This window comes from Etheostoma spectabile, chromosome 16, assembly GCF_008692095.1.
Source record: "Etheostoma spectabile isolate EspeVRDwgs_2016 chromosome 16, UIUC_Espe_1.0, whole genome shotgun sequence".
Classification (NCBI taxonomy): domain Eukaryota; kingdom Metazoa; phylum Chordata; class Actinopteri; order Perciformes; family Percidae; genus Etheostoma; species Etheostoma spectabile.
Window position 1 is genome coordinate 23435627 of NC_045748.1, and position 11050 is coordinate 23446676.

At 41.5% G+C, this 11050-nt stretch overlaps 1 protein-coding gene across 2 annotated transcripts in view; it reads left to right on the plus strand.

The window, feature by feature from the left end:
• The window catches only part of pip5kl1 (phosphatidylinositol-4-phosphate 5-kinase-like 1), a 31487-nt gene that overhangs the window by 3877 nt on the left and 16560 nt on the right, over positions 1-11050 (plus strand). The window contains exon 1 of one of the 2 annotated variants that reach the window (XM_032539247.1): positions 2204-2383. The exons of the other annotated variant lie outside the window; for it this stretch is intronic. The gene's annotated coding sequence lies outside the window, so the exon portion shown is untranslated. Of the gene's footprint in view, positions 1-2203; positions 2384-11050 lie in introns of those variants that run through there. 2 annotated transcript variants of the gene reach the window in all.

The window sequence follows — 11050 nt, forward strand, 5'->3', positions numbered from 1 at the left end:
TTTTTCTCAGAATTCTGAGATTAAAGTAAGAATTCTGGCTTTATTCTCAGAATTCTAACTTTATTCTCAGAATTCAGACTTTTTTACTCAGAATTCTGACTTTAATCTCAGAATTCTGAGAATAAAAGTCAGAATTCAGACTTTTTTCTCAGAATTCTGATTTTTTTTTAAACTCAGAATTCTGACTTTTTACTCAGAATTCTGACTTTATTCTCAGATTTCTGACTTTAATCTCAGAATTCTGACTTTTTACTCAGAATTCTGACTTTATTCTCAGAATTCTGACTTTAATCTCAGAATTCTGACTTTTTACTCAGAATTCTGACTTTATTCTCAGAATTCTGACTTTTTACTCAGAATTCTGACTTTATTCTCAGAATTCTGACTTTAATCTCATAATTATAAAAATTAAGAGAATTAAATTAAATTTGCCTTAGAATTAAAGTCAGAATTCTGACTTTAATCTCAGAATTAAAAAAATTCAGAATTCTGAGAAAATAGTCCGAATTTTGAGAAAAAAAATCAGAATTCTCCAAATAAAGTCAGAATTCTGACTTTAATCTCAGAATCCTGAGAAAAAAGTCAGAACTCACATACTTTTTTCACCAGTGGCCCTAGTTTTGCCATAAGTTTAGTGATAGCACGGTTGGTCAGTTGTTAGTCAGTCAGTTGAATATAGTCCACTCATTGAATTTCTATAGCTTGCCCTGTTAATGTAGAGCTGGACCACCAACCCCAGAGCTTAAAGCAGAACATTTTCTTCCCAGTAACTGCAGAGGCAGCAACATTCTGACAGGGAGACAAAGGTTTTCATTGAACCTTTCGCATTCCAACCCAAACTGAATATTCAGGTTTAAAAGGGGATTATTTCCTCAGAAGAATGTTGTTTGCTAGGTGATTGTCAAATTATATGATAAAGTCAAAGTCAAAGTATCTTTAGTAGTCTCCCTTTGAAATTTGCTTTGGACACTGAGTGACATTGCTGCAAGAGTTACAACAGACACACAACATAAAGCACAGGGTTAAAACAGTTAAAAGACAAATGTACAGTAAACATATGGGCTACTCAAAGAGCTGTAAAAAATTGCAGATTACAAATTTTCTATACTAAATGAGATAAAAGCCAATCCTTCCTACCTTCTTCTGTTCACCCATACATACCTACAACCACTCAATATATCTTGCATCCGTGCACTCAGTCTTAGTATAAAAAAAAACAAAAAACCTATTTCATTTATTCATTCATAAATCACAGTCACAGATATACATTAAAGAGCTTAACTGCGAGAGGAACAACTGAGTGCGTATTCCAGTTATATTTACACAGAGGAAGCTGGTACCTCTTTCCTGAGTTCAACAGCTCAAACTGGAAAATAAAAACCATGAGAGTTATCAGACAGAATGGTCTTAGCCTGTCTGATTGTTGCCTGACCAGGCAATTAGAACTTTTAAATAATAGGCTATTTTTTCAATTTAAGATCTTAGGCCCTCTCTCTTTAGTCTATACATGCTCATTTCTACATCATGTATGCTTATACTAATATTTACAATACCCAAGTTGGTTCAGGGCCATGTGAACTAGCGCCCTGGATCTTTTTTTGTCAGAAATGTCAAATTGGACCGGAGACTGCACATGCAACACACACATGTGTTCCGACTGATGATGACAACAGGAATATAGATATTTGACAGTAAAATAACTCTATACATTCTTACAGCAGTGTAATGTAAGTACTTTTAGGGAGTACTGACGATGTGCCTCAGCCAACAAGACATCAAATCAGGTGGTCTAGAAGGAAAATGCAGTATTGCAATATTAACACACACTCCATTATTATCACAACTTGTTATGTTATGGACTTCGGACCCCATTCTTTTTACCGTGCATATTGTATGATCATTTAAGGGCTATACCTTTTTTTTAGTAAAATGGTTATCTCCTCATTGTACACTTACAAAAACCTTGTGGTGTGTTTTGGATAGTGGGAACCTTTGCAGATTTAATTTGCACAGCTGGGAGATCTGTAAAGTTATGTTTTATCACTTTTGAAACTGTTATTGAATATATATTTTGTAGTTTTATTCCCGTTTTTCCCCAGTCACATAATGCCTGCAGATGACTGTACAGGATTTCTGTGGCGTTAGTCAGCAGAGTGCGTGACTAAAGCGCGTGCGCGTGCGCGCAGGGCGCAGTGCAGCCGGGCAGTCGGTGCATGGGCGTGACCCAGAGTAGGCTCCGCGAGGCTCAATGTCATCACACGGTCACTCCGCGCGCTGACATGTGATGTGACACACACACACACACACACACACACACACACACAGACCGAGCCCAGCCTCCACGCACCGACCTGCTCTTCTCTGCGTCCCGGTCCACACTGAGGCAAGTAAAACGCTTTATTTTGAAAATGACAATTTTCATATGCAACTGTAGGCTACAATTGATTAGTAATGTCAGGCTACTTTGGGAAATCAATGATTTCATTGGTTCCCATCCCTGCTGCTGGATGACAGAGTCACACGTTAAACAGAGTGGCTGTTGCGTTTTTGGATGTAGTTTTTTTCAAATCCTCCTATTATTTCAGAATTCTCCTCACTTTCTGATATTCTATGTGTCATAGATGTTTATGATTTGTAAATCCTCATCGGCTAGGGGGCAGTTCACTTGGCTGAACCCCCCCCTCTGAATCAATCACTCTTACTGTATCTTGTCTTTTGACTATGACATCTAATAGTCTACAAATGGAACATGACACATTGTGAAATAACTCCTGCAGCATATAGTTATCTTAATAACTATTGTGATGGATAGCTTGAGTAAAGATACATCATTTAAAAATCGTTTTTAGACGTTTTTCTAAATCAATTCTTCTGCCTAAAATCGATAAAGTACATGTCAGACTGACTGACTGCCATGTAATGTGCATTATTTTTAGAAAGCAGTTTTTAGAAACGTCTCATGATATATCTCTCTAGAAGTGTATTATTCGACTGTTGTTTTTGTTAAGGAAGAAGAAGAAAATCGCACTTCTAGAATCGCAATAAAACAAAAATCGCAGTACAAATCAAATCGGCATCCATGTGTCGTTAAAAAATCGAATCAGGACAAAACCATATCGTCCAAACTGTTTTCCCCAAGTGCAGTGGTGAGGCTAGGGGGCCTGACCTGTATTAAACCTGTGATCCAGGACTGGAACACACAGGCTTTGTTGTGCTTGTGTCAACAAGCCGCATACTCCGAATCAGGGTTTTGACATGAATGCCACGTGAAAGGGATGTTACTGGACCTAATGTCAAACAGTGGGGTTGAAAAAGATGCACATGGCACATTTGATCAAATATGTCTCTATTTGCCAATATGTGACGTCATATTCAAGTACCCACTTGGCCCGGTCCCATCATTGGAATAATAGATCAATTGTATGAAATGTATAAATGACACAAAGTGCTATCCACAGCCGGACTGGCCTGTTTGGAGGACCCAGGGCGACAAAATCGTTGAGTTACATTGACATTATGTATTTAGATGCATTTCATTCATTCGTAGAACTGGAGTTACGTCCAGTATCTGCTATTTACGTCACACATGTATCATCCAGCAGAAAAAGAGCAGCATTAGCATTTGTTTGAAGTTGTGTGTCTGCCCCCCCCGATGAAAAAGTCCAATTTTTACTCTTCTCTGTAGACAAAACACAAGCAAATTAAGAAAACCACTTCTTTAATTTGACAACGCATGCGCAGCATTCAGCTACAGACAACACAACCCAATACATGAACGCGCCGCAAATGCAGAAACGATGCAAAAAGAAAAGCACACAAGCCTCGAAAAAAGAAGTGATGCAAAAAGAAACGCAGACGCAACAAAAAAAGATCCAGCTGTTCTACTTAGCGCTCCCCCTAAAAGCCTGGAGAACTTCCATTGTGTAATCTGTATGTTTTTTTTTTGCATCACTTCTTTTTTTCGGGTTTTATGTGCTTTTGGTTTTGTATCGTTTCTGTATTTGCAGCGCGTTTATATATTTTGGTTGTGTTGTGTGTATTTGCAGCGCGTTTATACATTTTGGTTGTGTTGTGTGTATTTGCAGCGCGTTATATTTTCGGGTGTGTTGTTGTGTATTTGCATGCGTTATACATTTTGTTGTGTGTGTGTATTTGCAGCGCGTTTATATATTTTGGTTGTGTTGTGTGTATTTGCAGCGCGTTTATATATTTTTGTTGTGTTGTGTGTATTTGCAGCGCGTTTATATATTTCGGTTGTGTTGTGTGTATTTGCAGTGCGTTTATACATTTTGGTTGTGTTGTGTGTATTTACAGCGCGTTTATATATTTTGGTTGTGTTGTGTGTTTTTACAGCGCGTTTATATATTTTGGTTGTGTTGTGTGTATTTGCAGCGCGTTTATAATTTCCGTGTGTTGTGTGTATTTGCAGCGCTATATATTTGGTTGTGTTGTGTGTTTTGCAGCGCGTTATATATTCCGGTTGTGTTGGTGTATTGCAGCGCGTTTATATTTCCGTGGTGTGTGTGTTTTGCAGCGCGTTTAATATTTCGGTTGTGTTGTGTGTTTTCAGCGCTTTATATATTCGGTTGTGTTGTTGTGTATTTGCAGCGGTTTATATATTTTGGTTGTGTTGTGTGTATTACAGGCGGTTTATATATTCCGGTTGTGGTGTGTGTATTTGCAGCGCTTTTAATATTTCCGTTGTGTTGTGTGTATTTGCAGCGCGTTTATATATTTCCGTTGTGTTGTGTGTATTTGCAGCGCGTTTATCTATTTCAGTTGTGTTGTGTGTATTTGCAGTGCGTTTATATATTCCGGTTGTGTTGTGTGTATTTGCAGCGCTTTTATATTTCCGTTGTGTGTGTGTTTGCAACGCGTTATAAATTTCCGTTGTGTTGTGTGTATTTGCAGCGCTTTTTCTATTTCAATTGTGTTGTGTGTATTTGCAGTGCGTTTATATATTTCGGTGGTGTTGTGTGTATTTACAGCGCGTTATATATCGTTTGTTTGTGTGTATTTGCAGCGCGTTTATAATTTCCGTTGTGTTGTGATTTGCAGCGCGTTTAATATTCGGTGGTGGTGTGTGTATTTGCAGTGCGTTTATATATTTCGTTGTGTTGTGTGTATTTGCAGCGCGTTTATATATTTCGTTTGTGTGTGTGTATTGCAGCGCGTTTATATATTCCGGTTGTGTGGTGGTATTGCACGCGTTTATATATTTTGGTTGTGTGTGTTTATATGTGCGGTTGTGTGTGTATTTGCAGTGCGTTCATATATTTCGGTTGTGGTGTGTGTATTTGCAGCGTTTAATAGTTTGGTTGTGTTTTGTGTATTTGCAGCGCGTTATATATTTTGGTTGTGTTGTGTGTATTTGCAGCGCGTTTATAAATTTCCGTTGTGTTGTGTGTATTTGCAGCGCGTTTATCTATTTCAATTGTGTTGTGTGTATTTGCAGCGCGTTTATATATTCGGTTGTGTTGTGTGTATTTGCAGCGCGTTTATATATTTCCGTTGTGTTGTGTGTATTTGCAGCGCGTTTATAAATTTCCGTTGTGTTGTGTGTATTTGCAGCGCGTTTATCTATTTCAATTGTGTTGTGTGTATTTGCAGTGCGTTTATATATTTCGGTTGTGTTGTGTGTATTTGCAGCGCGTTTATATATTTCGGTGGTGTTGTGTGTATTTGCAGCGCGTTTATATATTTCGGTTGTGTTGTGTGTATTTGCAGTGCGTTTATATATTTCGGTTGTGTTGTGTGTATTTGCAGTGCGTTTATATATTTCGGTTGTGTTGTGTGTATTTGCAGTGCGTTTATATATTTCGGTTGTGTTGTGTGTATTTGCAGCGCGTTTATATATTTCGGTTGTGTTGTGTGTATTTGCAGCGCGTTTATATATTTCGGTTGTGTTGTGTGTATTTGCAGCGCATGTGTGGTCAAATTAATGAGCGTTGGCCCCTGTTGGCCACCCTACCTTTTAGCTCTGTTTTGGTTTCCACCAACCACTGAGGGCCTTCACTTTGCTGATACAGTTCAACAGTAAAGTTGCAGGCCATAAAACCAAAAACAAAGCGGTGAAAGACACTAAAAAGCTTCTTAGAGCGGAGGGGACCTATAGAATCGAGTGACACATCTATTGTTATTTTGAATACATTGATCAGTGTCACTTTAAATGTAACACTTAAGTTTTTTCAACCTGGACCCTATTTTCCTATGCATTGGTGTGTAAGTGACTAATGTGAGCATGTATCTTTGAAATTGGTCCTGTATTGAGCAAGAACACTGTAATCCTGTATGACAAATGTGCATTTGTCATACACATGCTGTTTATGTCACTGACAGGTAAATTATAATTTGAAGTGTCTGACAACATTATGGAAATGAATCCCTACAGAGATATACCTTATCTGTCCAGCAATAACACACGGGAGGTGTGGCGGGGCATACATGACATCACCAACTACAGGGGCTGTGATATCATCAGGAGACTTCAGTGCGAAGCGGCAGAGGAGCTGAATTGCTTCTTTGCTCGCTTTGAGGCACCACAACCCGCCCAGCCCTGCCGACACCTCCACCTGGTTTCTGCACTACCCCATCCCTACCCCATCCACACCTGGTTCCTGCACACCACCCCTCTCACCGTAAAGGAGCACGACGTTGAACGAGTACTCCTAGCAGTGAATCCAAGGAAGGCTGCTGGCAGATGGAGTTCTGGCAAGGTGCTCAGGGGTGTGCTCACCAGCTCGCCCTCATCTTTGCTAGGATCTTCAACCTCCCTCGGCCAGGCAGTCATCCCCCCCTGCCTAAAATCAGCACTATCATCCCAGTGCCGAAGAAGTCTCCCATCACCAGCCTAAATGATTACCGTCCTGTGGCCCTCACCCCCGTAATCATGAAGTGCTTCGAGAGACTTGTTCTCCAACACATCAAGGACTACCTCCCCCCAGATTGGACCCCTATCAGTTTGCCTACCGACAAAAAGATCCACAGAGGGCCATCGCAGCTCTCCACTCTGCACGAGCCACCTGGGCAGCGCAGAGCTACGTCGGATGTCTTTGTGGATTACAGCTCCGCCTTAAACAATCATCCCGGACATTCTCATATCCAAACTAGTCACTCTAGGCTCCCCCCCTCTCACCTTGTGCCTGGATAAAGGACTTTCTCACCAATCGGCCGCAGAAGGTGAGACTGGGCCCCACCTCTCCTCCACTCGTATGTTGAGTACTGGCTCCCCAGGGCTGCGTGCTGAGCCCCCTCCTGTACTGCCTCTACACCCACGACTGCAGTCCGACCACAACAACACTCATCGTCAAGTTTGCTGACGACACCACAGTGGTCGGACTCATCTCAAAGGGAGACGAGGCAGCTACAGAGAGGAAGTCCTGAACTTGGCCGCTGGTGCGGAGAACAACCTGTCTCTGAACACAAGAAACCAAGGAGATCATCATCAACTTCAGGAAGAAGAGCACTGACCAGCCCCCCTGTAATCAAGGCGAGTGTGTGTGGAGGGGTCACACCTTCCGGTTTCTTGGTGTCCTCATCTCAGCTGACATCTCCTGGTCAGCCAACATCACAGCGGTCATCAAGAAGGCCCAGCAGCGACTACATCCTGAGGGTCCTCAGGAAGCACGACCTGGACTCCAACTTGCTGCTGACCTTCTACCGCTCATCCATCGAGAGCCTGCTGACCTACTGCATCACAGTATGGTACGGCAGCTGCACCGTGGCAGACAGGGAGAGGCTGCAGAGGGTTGTAAGGTCAGACAGAAGAAACACCGGCTGCCCTCTCCCCTCCCTGAGGACATCTACACCTCCCGCTGCCTCAGCAGAGCAGAGAACATCATAAAGGACAGCTCCCACCCGGCTCTGATCTGTTTGACCTGTTGCCCTCAGGAAGGCGCTACAGGTGCATCAGAGCACGGACCAACAGACTCAAAACAGTTTCTTCCCGAAGGCCATAACGACCCTGAATCACCCCTGAACTCACATATGCACTGACTCCACTCCACAGCCCCCCCCCGCCCCCGGACTGTCTTCTTCATTCCGTCCGACTGTGCAATATTATTGTTATACTGTTACTGTTATATAATACCTCATAGGACACTGGAATCTGTGCAATTTCATTTCATACGTGCATATTTAATAACATTAACCTTTCCATTACTGTGCAATATGATTTACTTAATATTAGTACTTAATCATTTCCTTCCATCACGGCAATATTATTTATTGAGTGTTAACACTTACCTATGCTTATTCAAGCTGATTTATATATGTATACTTGACAGTCACTACACTTATATCTTGACTTTAATTTTTGATATTTTATACTGTTATATTCTTTATTTTTTTTGTGTCAACACTGCAAGGGATGCTTAATCTCGTGCACAGTACAGTGTAATTGTTGGTATAATGACAATAAAGGCATTCTATTCTATCTATTCTATTTTTGTTAAAGAGGAAGATCCTTTTTGTTTAAAAACAGCCCTGAGAGAGGAGTCGCTAAACCCACCAGACTCCATTTAAATAAACAATGCTTTTAGCGCGTATAAATTCAATATATTTTCACATGTAAATTGGTATGTTCTGTGTTTATTGTAACCAAACCAGAACAGTGATTGTTGGAACAATGGAAAAACAAACCAGGATGGCTTTTGATAGTTTAACTTTGTTTCTGTTGACTTTGAATGACGTGCAATTTATGACAATAAAATTAGAGTTTATTTAAATGGGGTCCGGTTGATTTGGGGACAGCAATTTTGCAGATCTTACTCTTTAACGTAGAGGTCGACGTCTGTAGGGATTCTTTCCATGATGTTGTCAGACACTTTGCAAAATAATCTGAGCCGTCAGTGGCAAAACGAGCACTTCTGTGGACGTAAATTGAAGCTGCGCAATAAACTTACGTTTATGTTGCTGATGCTGACTGCAGCAATCTTGCAATTTCAGAGATTGTTTTCCCATCAGTCACCTAGACACAAGAACCTGGAAAAATAGGGTCCAAGTTAAAAAACACAGCTTTAAAGTTAAAGTACACACTGTGCATCCAACCAATATTTGGAGCCTGAACTCTTAAGTGGACATTCAGAAGCTGTGAGGCAATGGGCAATGAGGAGTTTCCTTAAAAATTATTTTTTCTTTATATTTACCCAAAAAGTGCTAAACAATACTGTATAAACCAAGAATTAACCATTGGCCACGTGTAAATCTCCACCAGGAAAGACGTTAAAAAGATTTATTAATTTAACCCTACAATGTAGAAAGGTATGCCACCATTTAAACGGAGTAAGGCTAAAAGTAAATACATATGTAGATTTACAAATCAAATAATGTTTGATTTTGTGAGCATGAATTGTTCGGGTGTGGCTGACTGCAAAAGAAATGACAAAATGAGGTGAAAGCGTGTAATTAATACCATTGCTGGCTGTTACCATGTTGGCCGTCTCCCCAACCATCAAACCATCAAACAGGGTCCCAGCTTTTGTTTCATGGTCAAATGCAAAGTGCAGCGGTGAGCGTCCCTAGTAACAGAGACAAGAGCTCAAAAGGTGCAAGAAGCTTTGCATCTGACTTGTTGCTATGGTACTACCCAATAGCATGGCTGCCTAACTTACAAAAGAGGTTAATGTAATTGCAGTGAGAGCTAAAGATGTGGAACACAGATGGACTGTATTTATGTAGCACTTTTCCAATCTTAATAACTCACAGTGCTTTTACATAGTACTGGAACCATTCATCATTCATAAGGTGCCACCTGCTCATCAGATACACATTTAAACTCTGGGTTCAGTGGACACTTTGATATGGGACTGCAGGGCGAGGGATGGAACCACCAACCTTCTGATTGGCACGTGCCCCAGGGTAGAGGTTGAGTTTTAGTCAGGCGTGAGCTCTGCTTGTCGAGAAGTTAAATGATCAGTAGAAATTAGAATTATGTGAGTTATAATTTTGTTAAGAGCAACAAAATTAGACTGTTTTTATTTCAACATTTTGACTTGTCCTAGTAGGAAAAGCCCATCTGAAATGGATAACCCTAACAATGGCTCAATTCCATCAAGTATCCCAGTAAGCTATTTCATGTTATCATGTTAGCATAGTGAAGGAGTTTGAATACCTTGGGGTCTTGTTGGGACGATGGAGCGTGAGATTGGTCGGAGAATCGGAGCAGTGGGGGGGTATTACATTCCATTTATCGCACAGTTGTGACAAAAAGGGAGCTGAGCCAGAAGGTAAAGCTCTTGATCTACCGGTCAGTTCTGGTTCCTACCCTCACCTATGGTCATGAAGGCTGGGTCATGACCGAAAGAACCAGATCCAGGGTACAAGCGGCCAAAATGGGTTTCCTCAGGAGGGGGGGGGGGCTGGCGTCTCCCTTAGCGATAGGGTGAGAAGCTCAGTCATCCGAGATGAGATCGGAGTAGTCAAAAGGAGCCAGTTGAGGTGGTTCGGGCATCTGGTGAGGATGTCTCCTGGGCGCCTCCTCTAGGGAGGTGTTCCAGGCACGTCCAGCTGGGAGGAGGCCTCGGGGAAGACCCGGGACTAGGTGGAGAGGTTATATCTCCAACCTGGCCTGGGAACGCCTCGGGTTCCCCCAGTCGGAGCTGGTTGATGTGGCTAGGGAAAGGGAAGTTTGGGGTCCCCTGCTAGAGCTGCTGCCCCCGAGACCTGATACCAGATAAGCGGATAGATGGATGTTAGCAAAGTCCTTGTGAACATGTTGGGATTGTGTGGCTGAAGAGTCTTGTTTCACATTTAACGCCAATGTTTTTAAAACTTTGCATATGTTATGTCCAGGTGGCAACTACAGAACGGTGAAAGCTAGGGAAAGATTGTGGTTATGAAAAACGTCAGTAGTAACAGGTTGCAAAGTGGTTTACCCCACAAGAAGTCTGACACGTTACTTGCTGAGATAGAGGACACAATATGTCCTGCATTGGATATAAACTGTGAGGTTCAGATCCTTCAAATATAGACATAATAGAAATATAGACCCACAATGGCTGCCTTGCACTACTTCACTTGCACCACTCCACTTGTACACTTGCACACTTTG